This window comes from Rattus norvegicus, chromosome 16 (assembly GCF_021556685.1).
Source record: "Rattus norvegicus strain SHRSP/BbbUtx chromosome 16, alternate assembly SHRSP_T2T, whole genome shotgun sequence".
NCBI classification, from domain to species: Eukaryota; Metazoa; Chordata; class Mammalia; order Rodentia; family Muridae; genus Rattus; species Rattus norvegicus.
The window spans coordinates 34,959,624-34,973,464 of record NC_141549.1 but is presented as its reverse complement, the minus strand read 5'-3'; the positions used below and the strand labels follow the sequence as shown (position 1 = coordinate 34,973,464).

The 13,841-nt window shown below is 44.5% G+C and overlaps 1 protein-coding gene; it reads right to left on the bottom strand.

The window, feature by feature from the left end:
• The window catches only part of Erich1 (glutamate-rich 1), a gene marked incomplete at its 5' end in the record, with an annotated part of 52,793,804 nt that overhangs the window by 48,690,899 nt on the left and 4,089,064 nt on the right, over positions 1–13,841 (bottom strand).

Sequence of the window (13,841 nt, the reverse complement as noted above, 5' to 3'; positions counted from 1 at the left end):
AACTGAATTGTCTCCCCAACAACTATTTCATGTTGAAAAACTTCATAGACTGTATGCTCCCTCTGATATCATCACCTCTCTTTCTCTTTCTGTAGATTTTTATGCTATATGCTGCTTCTTGGACCACCCACTCGTAGCTTAGAACAGAACATTTATAGATACCACAGAGCTGAGGTACTTTCAAATGAGAGACACTTTGCACTTAAAACAGGAGCTTGTTTTGAGCAGAGTATTCCTGAGAGGAAAGACTGACACATGTGCTCATGTGATCTGGATTCATTATGAATCCACCCAATGTCTCCTCAGCCACTGACCGCCACAGTGAACCTTGATGGCCACCCCTTTGTAGGGATATTTCAAATCTCTGAGCAGATGCATGCTCAAATTCATCTTGAGCTAAGAGATTCAGAATTTGGCCCTCAAGAAGTGAACTACTGAGGCACAAAGTTGCCCAAATTCGCCATGTACTTGAGGGTGAATGACCTGAGAAAGTGGGGCTGCAGGGAGCAGAAACTGAGGCCAGAGGAGGTAGAAACAGGATCATGTGACCTCAGTGACTTAAGGGGGCAGAAAGATATGCAGTTGGCTTTGTTTCTGGAAGGTAGCCAATCACCAGCTGCATTTCCCACAGGGCTACCACTTACTTCCTTTCAATGACATCCTACGTAACAAGTCCCCTCACTATCCTGATTGCTTTAGTGTGTTTCTTTTCTGCAACCAAAAGACCTTGACTATAGTTGTCTAATATGCCTCAAGGCTCTTTGCTGATTTCGGTTCGTGGGTATGCGGTAGACTTTCAGAGCCCCCGAGATGACCAAAGACAATCCAACATCATCCGCTCTGGGACAGAACCCCAGGGACATACTTCTTTTCCCAGAAGAAAGAGCAAGCTCGCTAGCTAGACCAGGACATGGTTCCAGTTTGGCCACTCATTTGTCCTATGATCTTGGGCTGTCTACATCTCTGCTTTGATGTCCTTGTTTTCAAACACAACAGTAGCAATGTTTTTCTATGTCATAGTTTGTTGAGAAGATTAAACATGAACTAACAGTGTGATTAAAGCATAGTATTTGAGTATCCAAGGAATATTACTTGTTAACCCAGAAAGGCCTTGCTTTTTTTGCCCACATACAACCTACTCTACACTATAAATGCTCCTCTCTCCTGTGGTTCTCCTCCAACACCCAGGCCTGGGAACCCTACAACCAGCCTGTTTCTTCTGCCCAGGTATTGGCTGTTGGCATCTTTATTTACCAGTCAGAAACGACTTGGGGGCAAGGTTACTTGGTGTCACTTGGGTCTACCTGTGGAGGAACCAGTGTTAGCATGGGAATACAAGCAGCATCAGGCCAACCCACTACAGGTAGGATTACGGTATCAAACCTTGAATGTGCAGCTTTCCTGTCCTGGTCTCCAGGTTTGGAGATCACAGGCGTGTACCACTGTGCCTCACCTAAATGGTACTTCTCTTTTTCTTTTCAGTTTGCCCATGGCAAAGGAAAACTGGGCAGTCACATTGTATTATGTGCTTCAGAGGCCACAAGAAAATAATCAGGCTGGGTGACATAAATGACAGAGATCAGTGTTGTCATAGTCTGAGAGGCTACAAGTTTGGATCAAGGTGTCATCAGTGTCAGATTCGGGGAGGCCTTTCTTCCTGGCTGCTTCCCGTGTCCTCACACAGCCTCCCTTCTTCATGCATGGAAGGAGAGAGGCTGGGGAGAGGGAAAACGAGGGAGAAGAGTAGCAACAGGGAAAGCACGTCCTTGTGAGGTATCTGTCGCTCCCCATGTGCCCCTCACCCTTCTGACAAGGACGCGGTCGTGTTGGATCAGAGGCTTATTTGTGACTTGTCTGGGGAGACATAAATGAAAGATTTATTTACCCCAAACTAGGAAGGAGTCGACAGACCATAGAAAGTCAAACCTGGTGAATAAATGACTTTATTCGGGTCACTCCCAGGAGCAGAGGTGACTCACAGGCAGGTGCACCACCAAAATGTCCCACCCCATTCCTGATCACTTTTTTTTTTTACTTGAAATGTTATGAAACTTTTTTTTTTCCAACAGCAGGGAGGGGAGATAGGAAACCCAGAGGAAACTCTCCTGAAGATCTGTGGCCCCTTCCCCAAGGGGAAACTGGAACAGCCTCATAATTACGACTACAGACCTAGCTGTTCAGTTCATTGCCGTGACTTCATGTATGTTGTTGGAATTACTCTGCTTCAGTATGGCAGAGGTCATGCCAAGAAACCTGGAGGGAACAGCTATATTCTATGACATCTCCCCCAGGACTTCATTACTCTTAATCACCTTCTAACTACAAGTAAGGTCACAGTGGAGCTCAAAACTTCGATATGTCAATGTTGTTTGTTGGGGTTCTGGGTGAGTTTGTTGTCCGTATCAGATATCCAATCTGGTTTGAGGTGGGGGTGTTTTGTTTTGTTTTTAAATGCAGCTCTAGCATCAACATCTAGAGACCTATTTTGCTTAGGTTTTTGCATAGACTCTGTATCATCAGTCACGTTTCTGTTGCTGTGATAAACGCCATGAGCAAAAGCAACTTCGGGAAGAAAGGCTTTGTTTTGTCCCACATTCTACAGTCCATCACTGAGTGAACAAGAATTCCAAGGCAAGAACTCAAGGTAGGAACATGAGTCAGAAATCACAGAGGGACTTAGCTTGCTCGCCGCGCTCAGGCTCATGGTTAGCTAACTCTTTTTTTTTTTTTTTTTTTGGTTCTTTTTTTCGGAGCTGGGGACGGAACCCAGGGCCTTGCGTAACTCTTATACGGAGCTGGGGACGGAACCCAGGGCCTTGCGTAACTCTTATACAGCCCAGGCGCACCTGCCCGGCGGCGTGGCACAGCCCACAGTATGCACAGCTCCCGTCAATCAACAATCAGGAAAATACGCCCCCAGACATGCCTGCAGGCCAGTCTCGTGGAAGCAGCCCCCAACTGGTTATTGCTGCAGCAACAGAGAAGTAAACTAAAACAGGGTCCAAGTTTTCTAGTCTTCATGACTGCATAGTCCAAAACCAAGCTGAGGGCTGTTTCCGAATGACAGATGAGAAACAGAAAACAGTCACGGGGAATCCATGGTCACACAGGTGCCACTGAGAAATGCAGAAGCTGCTACACTGCAGTTCACCTCTCAGGGTTAACCTTGTGGATTGACTCTGGCTTTCTCAGGCGAGCTTTCAAGAATGCACAGAGCTGGGTCCTGGCTAAGGTCATGGCGTCCAGAGGCCAGTACGGTGGTGCCTCGTCCTTGAGCCACACTAGGGTCTTGGATATAGCCTGTCAGAGCTCCTGCAGAGTCAGGGAGGCTCACTTTGGTCTGGGATGCACAGCGAGTGAGTTGAGAACTCCCGTAAACCGGGCAGATATGGGGAGGAGACCGGGAAGCGGGAAATGGAGGTCAGTGGGCAGGAGGCTGGGGTCAGAGGGCAGGCCAGCTGCAGAAGGAAGTCAGGACAAATGAGTTTTCTTACCCATGATGTGGCAGACATGCCGCACTTAGATAATCTGAAACACACAGATTCAAACCATTGGAAAATCTGACAAGGGGCTGTTTGCTTTCACACCTGGCACAAGGGACTGAGGTGCATATTTTACAGACCAAAACAGACCTAGCTTCCAAGTTCTCCCAGGATCCCTCAGTCCCTACCTGGCATACCCTGTCCCCAAACCTTGACCCTAACCCCAGGCCAACAAGGGCTGGGCTGCCCTTTCCCCAGAGTCTCTACATAATCCAGACATTTTGCCCCTCCCCCCTTTTTTGCAATCCCCACCCCCACCCCGGTCTTCCCATGGTGACTTCCCTGGCCTCCGTCCTTAAGGCCAAGGCAGCTTCCCAGTAAACCTGCCTCTAATACAGTCTAATCTGTCTGGAATTGGCTCATTTCACTGGCAGAGAAACAACTTTGTCAGTAACCCCATTCCATTTCAGGCATTATACATTTACACAGACTTTCCTGAGCGTCTTCATCTAGGAAACACACACACACACACACACACACACACACACACACACACACACCCTTGTTAATTAGCAATCTCATTCAAGTGAATGTTTAGGGGCTGAGAAGATTGCTCAGTCAGTAAAGTGCTTGCTGTGTAAGCATGAGGATTTGCTTTTGATCCCCAGTTATGACAAAAGCCCTGTATGGCGGCCTGTGCTTGTATTGCTAGCCCTGGGGAAGCATAGTCATGTGTGCCCTTGGGGCTGGCTAGCCAGCCGGCCTAGCTGAGTCGGCTAATTTCAGTTCGAGAGACCCTGTTGCAAAACACACAGACAAACCAGACCACTTATACACGCACACGTGCACGCACACGCACATACACATGCACAGAGATAAACAGACACATACACAGAGATACACATAGATACATATGCACAACACACACACACACACACATACACACACAGAGAGAGACTCATATTCACAAGCATACTTTAAAAAAGCTGTTTTGCTTTTAAATTTTTTCTTTAAATGAATTTTACGTGTACTGTCTGAGTATATATGTTTACTTAACATGTATGTAGGTGTACACAGAGGCCAGAAGATAGCCTTAGATCTCACTAAAACTGAAGTAGATTCTAGGAACCCAACCAAGGGCCTCTACAACAGCTCTTAATCAGTGAGTCATCTCTCCAACCTCAAAGTGAAGTTTTTAATTTGGATTTTATTCTTGATGACCTTGTCTATTGGTTAACCTAATGATATAATTTGAAGCTAATGTCCCCCACAGCTTCAGGCCTTTTAATGCTCTTCACCCAGCAGGTGGAACCATTTTGAGAGACAATGGGCCTTGGCTGACTGACAGGAAGCTGGCCGTTAAACATCGTAGCCTAGTCTCTTGGCTCTAACTTCTCTGTTACCTGTCTATTAGTTGTAAACTGATTGTTGTGTGGTCTGGTTGTCATGCCCCTCTGCCCCACTGAAATCCCCTAAAACCCTGAGCCAACACAAATAGTTTCATCCTCAAGTCCTTGCTACAAGGTACTTTGTCAGGGCATTGAGAAATGAATGTGGGGTAGAAACTGGAGTTGCCATTCTTTGTAATGTGTTTTTACTAGTAATTTATTTTATGAACGTTATGTCCTCTGAAACAATTTTCTGACCTAAGCCCCAAGTTATGCCCTAACAGCCTGTACTTTTGTATGGGCACTCCCACCTTCGTAATTAAATCGTAATTGCATGATTGTTTGGGTTTGACTTCTTTGCCAAATTATTTCCCCAATGAAAATAACAGGCAGGTTCATTTTCATCCTAACAGCATGCATCAGGGGCTCTTGCCTATAGCAATACATTCTTTGTGAATGAGATATTTCATTCACTTACTTATTCACCCATTAATAACATTCACAAACCCTCGGAAGTACGCTCCACTTAGGAAAACAAACATTCACAGAGTTTCGGCATCCAAGGGTTTCACAACTTACCTCAGAAAGTTCCTTACCATCATAAGTAAAAGTTCCCGTGGAGAATCCAGAGGAGGCTCTGTTTCCCCAAAATACTCACCTCAGATGTTCACGAGCCTTCGTATTCAGCAACCAATGGCTCCCTAAAACTAGAATCCAAGATCTTTCCACAAAACAGACTTTCAGACATATCTAAAGTCAGGAGAGAGTTTTTTTTGTTTGTTTGTTTGTTTGTTTTTTTTTTTAATGCACTACCGCCTTCTCCCATGGACTAGGAAAGCTGTATGTATTAATTACTTTCCATCTCTGTGATAAAAATCCCTGACAGAAAAAGCTGAAGGGAGGAGGTGAGTATCATCTCATAGCTACTAAGGCTAACAGAGTTTCTCCTCAGGTAGATGAAACGGAAGATCCTGGTTCATGGTGTGAGTAGGAGATGCTGGGTCTTCTCAGCATGGGGATCATGATGCAAAGAAAACTGGTCCAGAACCAGAGGTGGGTGTGACATTCAAGGCCTAATCTTAGTGGCTGGCTTCCTCTAAGCTGAGCCTCGGCCCCCCTGACCTCCCCCACATACCCAAGGTTCTACAACCTCCCAAAAACACAGCCACCGACTGGGAGACACAGATGCTCAAAACAGGCCTGTAAGGGAACATTTCGGTTTCCTACATAACAGTGTCCATGGTGGAAAAAAAAAAATGTGTCGAGCCATGTCTCTGATGATAAATTGAGTGTTCTTAGGGTAAGAGGCAGCATTAGAAATTGAGATGACAGTAGTTGCCAAAGCATGGATGTGTGAAATAACTTGTTACTACAAAGCAGGCCAAGTGCCTTATGAAGCTGCTGGTGGGACTGGAGAGAGGCTGTGTGTGTGTGTGCGCGCCTGTGTGTATGTGTATGTGTGTGCGCGTGAAGTGTGTGTGTATATGTGTGTTTATATGTGTATGTGTGTGTGCAAGTATGTATGTCTATGTGTGTGTGTATATGTGTGTATGTGTGTTCAAGTGTGTTTGTATATGTGTGTGTGCATGTGTGCGTGCAAGTGTGTGTGTATATGTGTGTGTGTGTGTGTGTGTGTGTGTGTTCACTCATGTTCATGCGTATGCTGGCAGGCTGGAGGAAGGAGGGCTGGTCACTCATCAGAGGACTTTGTCCCATACTGGAAACTATTTCAGGGTTTTATTCTGGATGGTAAGATTGGTTTTGCAGTTTAGACAGAGCCCTCTGGTGGAGGTGTGGAGGGCCTGTTGACAAGGCTGGCTCCTTGAGGAGGCTGGCAGAGCAGCGGTAGGCCTGAGCAGAGGTGGGCCTCAGGGAATGTGGATGGCTATAGCTGGAGTGCTAGGCCGGCAGGAGAGTGAGCAAGATTCCATGTGATTCCATGTGGGGTAAGTAAGAGACTGCAGTCAGGAAAAAGCTCCAAGGTTACCTTGGGTAACCAGTGACCTCCACGCCAGCCCCTTGGACACGAATACTAGTTCAACAAAGTAAAAGTTCTCAAGGCTCACCCCACACACACCAAAACGAAGGACATTTTGTAAACAGGAAAGAGCGCTTGCTGCACGACTCCTGTGGTCTGGCAGCGTGAAGAATGGCCACAGGGAAATCCAACATGTGCTGTACTCGCAAACACTGTGTACTCACAAACACTGTGTACTCACAAACACTGTGTACTCACTCACAAACACTGTGTACTTGCAAACACTGTGTACTTGCAAACACTGTGTACTCACAACACTGTGTACTCACAAACACTGTGTACTCACTAACACTGTGTACTAGCAAACACTGTGTACTCACAAACACTGTGTACTCACAAGCACTGTGTACTCACAAGCACTGTGTACTCACAAACACTGTGATCGCTGTACAGCCACCCAGAGGCAGCTTTCCAAATCCCTCTCTCGAAATAGGAACAGGGGCTGTATTGGGGTGCTAGGTTAGGTTATCCACGCATTGTGGGCCAAATAGATTACTCAATATCTCCCAAAGACTTCTGGGAGACTACCTCCCAGCCAAGGGGGGAAATTTAATTATGGATCTGTCCGGTTGTATGCCCTTGGTCCTAGAGGGGTTTATTTAACATAAACTCAGAATTATGAATTGTTTTAATTTTTATTGTTTTTCCGAGACAGTGTAGACAGGGCTTCTCTGTGTAGTGTTGGCTATCCTGGAACTCGCACTGTAGCCAGGCTGTCTTCAAACTCAAACTACCTGCCTTTGCATTTCTACTGCTGGGATTAAAGGTGTGCTATACCATGCCCAGCTGGCTTTGCCTCCTTTTTTTCTTTAGCTGAAAAGATTACTGACTGAGTTACTGAAAGGATACACTTTCCTTCTTTCTTTCTTTCTTTCTTTCTTTCTTTTTTTCTTTCTTTCTTTCTTTTTTTCTTTCTTTCTTTCTTTCTTTCTTCACTCAAAATCCTTACAAATAGGATTTCTAGCCTGGTGTGGTAGCACACATCTGTAATCTTAGCACTCACGAGGTTGACTGGAATATTTTGAGGTTACGGTTAGCCTGGGTTGCCTATTAAGTTTGAGGTCAGCCTGGGCTACATAGCAAAACCTGTTTCAAAAAAAGTGGGACACAGAGCTAGGAAAGGGACCTATACCTGTAAGTTCTGCATTTTACATGCTGAGAGAGGGAGGTTAGGAATTCCTGGTCCTCCTTAGTTACAAATAGCAAATTTGAGGCCTGCTTGGGCTACATGAGACCCTATCTCACCACCACCATTCTAGACACAGTTTCCATTTGGAATCTCAGGCTTTATAAATTTTCATTTATGGTGAAAAAAAAAAAAAAACCAAGACGAAACTGTAAAGCTATAAAAGCACAAATATAGCTTCAAACATCATATACCAAGGTCAAATACCTACCAGCTTTCAATTAAAAACATTTTTTTAACAATTCTACTGGAGCTCATTCACACGCCCTATGACTTACATATCTAAAATGTATGCTTTCAATGAATTCTTTGTTTAACATTAGATTTTTCTTTGCAATGAAATCGTACTCATTTTATAATCAGAAAAATATTACAAAATGTTCTGAAAATTGTAGAACAAACCTCTACACAAGAAATTTTCTCTTTCGATTATTAGGGCCAAGAGGAAAGATGTCCTACGTGGGTTTAAATGAAACAAGAGTATAGACTATGATAAAAATCATAGCAGAAAACTAACTCATGTCCTGAGATGCAGTGTGAGTTTCCACAATGCTGTTCCTCACTGTCCAGCTGGGTAGGGGAGACCCAGTCTAATTTACAGACCCTGATTTTGTTACCTGGGGATTAAGGGAAAACCTCCCCACTCCACTCTGTAATCATTTCAGCTAAAGCCTGACAGGCTGTGATAGGGGAATTCTTACCCAGGGTGGTAGTGATATTGTATTAAGACGGAAAATAAATAATAGCCTTGGGGGTTTAAACAGACTCATGTGCTGACCGGAGGCCTCAGCCTACTCATCTACTGTGTGTGCACTGGGAGAAAGGTGGGAGCCTTGCGGACGATGGGTGTCACCCCACGTCACATTGATGGTCCCTATGACAGGTGGCACTGCTCTGAAAGCATATGCTTTTGTTAAAATCACTCTGCATGGGAAAGAATCACCCCAAATTTTGGTATCAAGTGGACAGAACTGTTCAGAAAAATGTGATTTCTCTGCTTTGTGTAAGACACCAGTTGCCCAGAAGATGACCACTCGGTTTTGGTGGTTTAGCCAACAAGTTATCTTCCTTTGCAAGACTGCAAGATGTTGTGGAAGAGAAGGTTTAAATTGGGCCCAACACACTAACATAACTTATGAACTAATTTTGCTTTGGTACCAGGGTCTTCCTTTGTACTCCAGTGGACTCCCAACTCATCATCCTCCTACCTCAACCTCCCTAGTACTGGGAGCACAGACATGCATCAACATTCCTGACTTGCAATAATAATTCTTAAATGTAGCCTTTATATTCTGACTTCTAGGAGCAAAAGCATGTGGAGTCTTCTCAGTCTCATGCTTGCACGTGGCTTAGAGCTTGCTAGAACCCAACACACCACACTTTTCCTGTACCAGCCTTCCTTCCTGTACCAGCCTTCCTTCCTGTACCAGCCTTCCTTCCTGTACCAGCCTTCCTTCCTGTACCAGCCTTCCTCCCTGTATCAGCCTTCCTTCCTTCCTGTACCAGCCTTCCTCATCCTTGCGTTCACACAATGACCTGTTCTTGTCTCCGAAGGTTGGGATAGGTCGTTGAATCTCCTATTGTGTTTGCTTCTAATATAAGATGATGTGCTTAAAGATACCTCTACTGTCTTTCTTCTCCCTTATAAGGAACACTGTTTAGCATCATGTGCCCTTCGGAAGGCTCCTCGAGGAGAGAATATTACTCTGACCAATTGTTACACAACAGCCATGTCTGCTTCCCACAGAAATCACTGCATGAGCTGGAGACATGGCTTGGTTCACTTGCCAACATGTAGGAGTCCCTGAATTAAGTCTCTAGTACTACACATAGACACACAAAGACATTATCCCTGTAAGTAGGTACAGGTCCATCGTTTTGTAGCTACTAGGAAACACAGAGTAACATATGTATCACTTTAGTGCTGACTCTCATTGGATCTTTTCTTCAGTGGGTATCCTACTTTGAGCTACATCTTCAGCCCTCAAAAGATTTTTCCATCATGACTTTATTTGCATCAACCTTTCTTCTGACCTTACTTTACTGTCCTGACCTTTGGGAAGAAGGGACAGTTGAGGCTGACTAATGGTTTGTTTCTTTTTCTTTTTTTACTTCTTTTTTAATAGGACTGGAGGTTGAAGCTAGGCCCTTGCATGCGATGGGCAAATGCCTCCACTGGTCTCACTTCCATGTAAAAGTGTTTATTTGCTGTGTGCGTGAAGTGTGTGTCTAGGGGTGTCTGTGTCATGGTGGACTTGTGGAGGTCTGAGGACAACCTCGTGGGGTCGGTTCTCTCCTTCCACCTTTGTGTGGGCTCCAGGATGGAATCCAGGTTATCAGGCTTACACAGCCAACACCTTCACTCTAGGAGCCGTCTTGCCAACCTTCTACCCATCTTTTCTCTCTTAATTTTTGTTCAATCCACATTTTAATAAATTGCCTGGGCTACTCTTGAACTCATTCTGTAATCAGGGTAGGCTTTGAACTTTCAAAATTCATGCCTCAGCTCTCCAGGGACTTTAGGGATTATATAGGTTTTCATGGCCAAGGCTGGACCAATTTTGCTTTTTAAAATAATTAAGTCTATACTCTACATAGAGGGATAATATTCCTTCCATAACCCATAGGCTAAAAGTAAAAAAAAAAAAAACATACAAACAAAAACAGTGCCAAGTGTGAGATATCTCTCCTTAGTTGTTGGTCAAGGGAAGCCTAGACAATGCAGGTGGTTGCCATAAAGACCCTACTGCAGAAGACAGCACATACACTTTGGCCACAGGACTTGGAGAAATCAAGCTGGTACTGACCAGGCAGCTTCTTTTCCTATTGGTTAGCTTTCATTGTAGGAAAAGGAGGTATGTAGGTTGCTTGAAGGGTAAAGTCATCAGCAGTCTTGATATGATTCTGGAATGCTGTAACAAGAAGTGCTCTAGAAAGAACGTGCCCATGGGTACAAAAATGGCATGAATGTTATGGATACAACCAATGATTTTCTTATAGTATTTAAGTCTCCCTCCATTGGAGGAAACCTGTAACGGGTACTGAAAATCTGACCAAGAACTTGTGGCTAGAAAGCCCCATGACTCTAGAACTGAACTTACTGCTTTTATTTTGCTACAAAGACGTAGCAACAAAATGCCTTCTAAGTGCATATCCTTTTAGCCACAGATTAGCTAGTATTGTTCTCAGATCTCATCAGGAAAGCTTCTTTATTCAATGGGCAACAGTAAACACAGAACTTATGACTGCTGGGAAAACAGAGAAAAGATGTGTGAGTGGTGCTCAGCCATAAATGGGACACTGTATCTCTCATTTTCTCCCTATGTCTCGGGGAACATTGGCAGGAGGGGCAGTATGATTGTAAGGTCAGAAGAAGATGGGGTAAAACAGCGCCCTCTGGACTGACTGGACTGCTGTGTTCACAATAGCCGTGGTTGCCTGCACAAGAGTCACATAAGATTAACCTGGTCAGCATTCCAGCATGGTTGGGGAAGGGGCACATGAGCACCCCCCAGCTGGGGAGCTATTGACAATTGGTAGTTGCTAGGAAGAGAGAGTTAGTTCTCTTCAATGGACTGATTTCTGGTAGTTTGACCATGTGCCAGTGGATGATTCCACACCACACATATATGAACAGCACAAGTCCATGGAGTATATGTATAATATATACTACATGAATATATAATATATTACATATACTATAACGCCCTATATTATACATAATATAAAATATATTTATAAATATTTTATGGAAATACACACATACATATATGAAGTTGAGAATATTGGTTGTTTTTTGGAAGGAGTTTGAGGGCAACATTAAGAGTGAATGAGTATATGTATGGACGAAATCTTGAAAAAATAAGCATTTTATACATACATACATACATATGTATGATATTCATACACATACACATGCATATATACATATACATGTATACACATACATATATACATATACATATATATACACATACATACACACACACACACAGCCACATACACAGCCACACACACAGCCACACACACACAGCCTCACATACACACACACACACACACAGTCACACACACACAGCCTCACACACACACACGCACACAGACAGACACACACAGACACACACACAGCCTCACACACACACACACTCACACACACTCACACACACACATACACCACACATACAGCCTCATACACACACACGCATACAGCCTCACACACACACACAGCCTCACACACACACACTCACACACACTCACACACACACACATACACCACACATACAGCCTCATACACACACACGCACACAGCCTCACATACACACACACACACAGTCACACACACACAGCCTCACACACACACACAGCCTCACACACACAGCCTCACACACACACACATACACCACACATACAGCCTCATACACACACACGCACACAGCCTCACGTACACACACACACAGTCACACACACACAGCCTCACACACACACACAGCCTCACACACACAGCCTCACACACACACACACTCACACACACACACATACACCACACATACAGCCTCATACACACACACACACGCACACAGCCTCACACACATACATACAGTCACACACACACGCACACAGACAGACACACACAGTCACACACACACACAGCCTCACACACACAGCCTCACACACACAGCCTCACACACACACAGCCTCACACACACAGCCTCACACACACAGCCTCACACGCACACACACACACACACACACACACACACACACACACGCGCGCGCGCGCGCGCACACACACACATATATCTCAAACCTACTGAGTTGCAGCACTTACTAGGCTCAGGCAAGACTACAATGAGTTTGAGGCCAGTTTGGCTACCTGACAAGACCTCATCTAAATAAGAACACAATTAAACAGAACACTTGGAAAACAACTCATGTATTTATTTTTCAGCCATTTTAAAGCCTTTTCAGATTTAGGCAGAAGAAAAATAAAAACTTTAAAATTAATGCTCAACTTCCATGGTAGCTCCCTTCCTCCCATTTACAAATCAATTCTTAGACCCAGCTTTGCCAGATTTCCACGCCTTCAGTCCTCGCTGGCCTTTTTGATTTCTGGTGTACTTTACTTAACAATTTAGCCCACTAATGTTTTATGTGAATTAGTCCGGTTGTCCCAGAATCTCCCCTGCCCCCCCAGGGGGCATGGTCTATATTTTCTTTATTTAATACACTAAATATTCTGTCAAGAAATGCTCTCTTTACACTAGAATGGTAACTAATGATGCCTTTGGTGGAGGGAGGGGAGGGACTGTTGAGACAGAGTTCTCTGTGTAGCCCTGGCTGTTCTGGAACTCTCTCTAGACCTAGACTTTGGCCTTCAACTCAAGAAAATGGCATACTTCTGCCTCCCTAGTGCTGGGATTAAAGGTGTGCACCACCGCATCCAGCTAACCTTTTTTTGGTTTTAAAGCACTCAAAACATCTTATTTTGGAGTACAGGAACCCAGTACTGGCAATAACGATCTAAGCTTGCTCTTTAATCTTCAGGCTATTCTGATCAGTCAAAGAGTGTGGAGGCCCATGCCTGTACATGCCAGCAGCACTCTGGAGTCTGAGGGAGAAAAATCATTGAGAATCTGAGGTCAGCCTGGGCTATATAGTAAGCACTAGGCCAGCCCGGGTAACATAGCAGGTCTCTTCCTCAAAAAGAGGAGCACAAACATTTACTGTGCAGTGTTCTTTCTTTGTTGCTT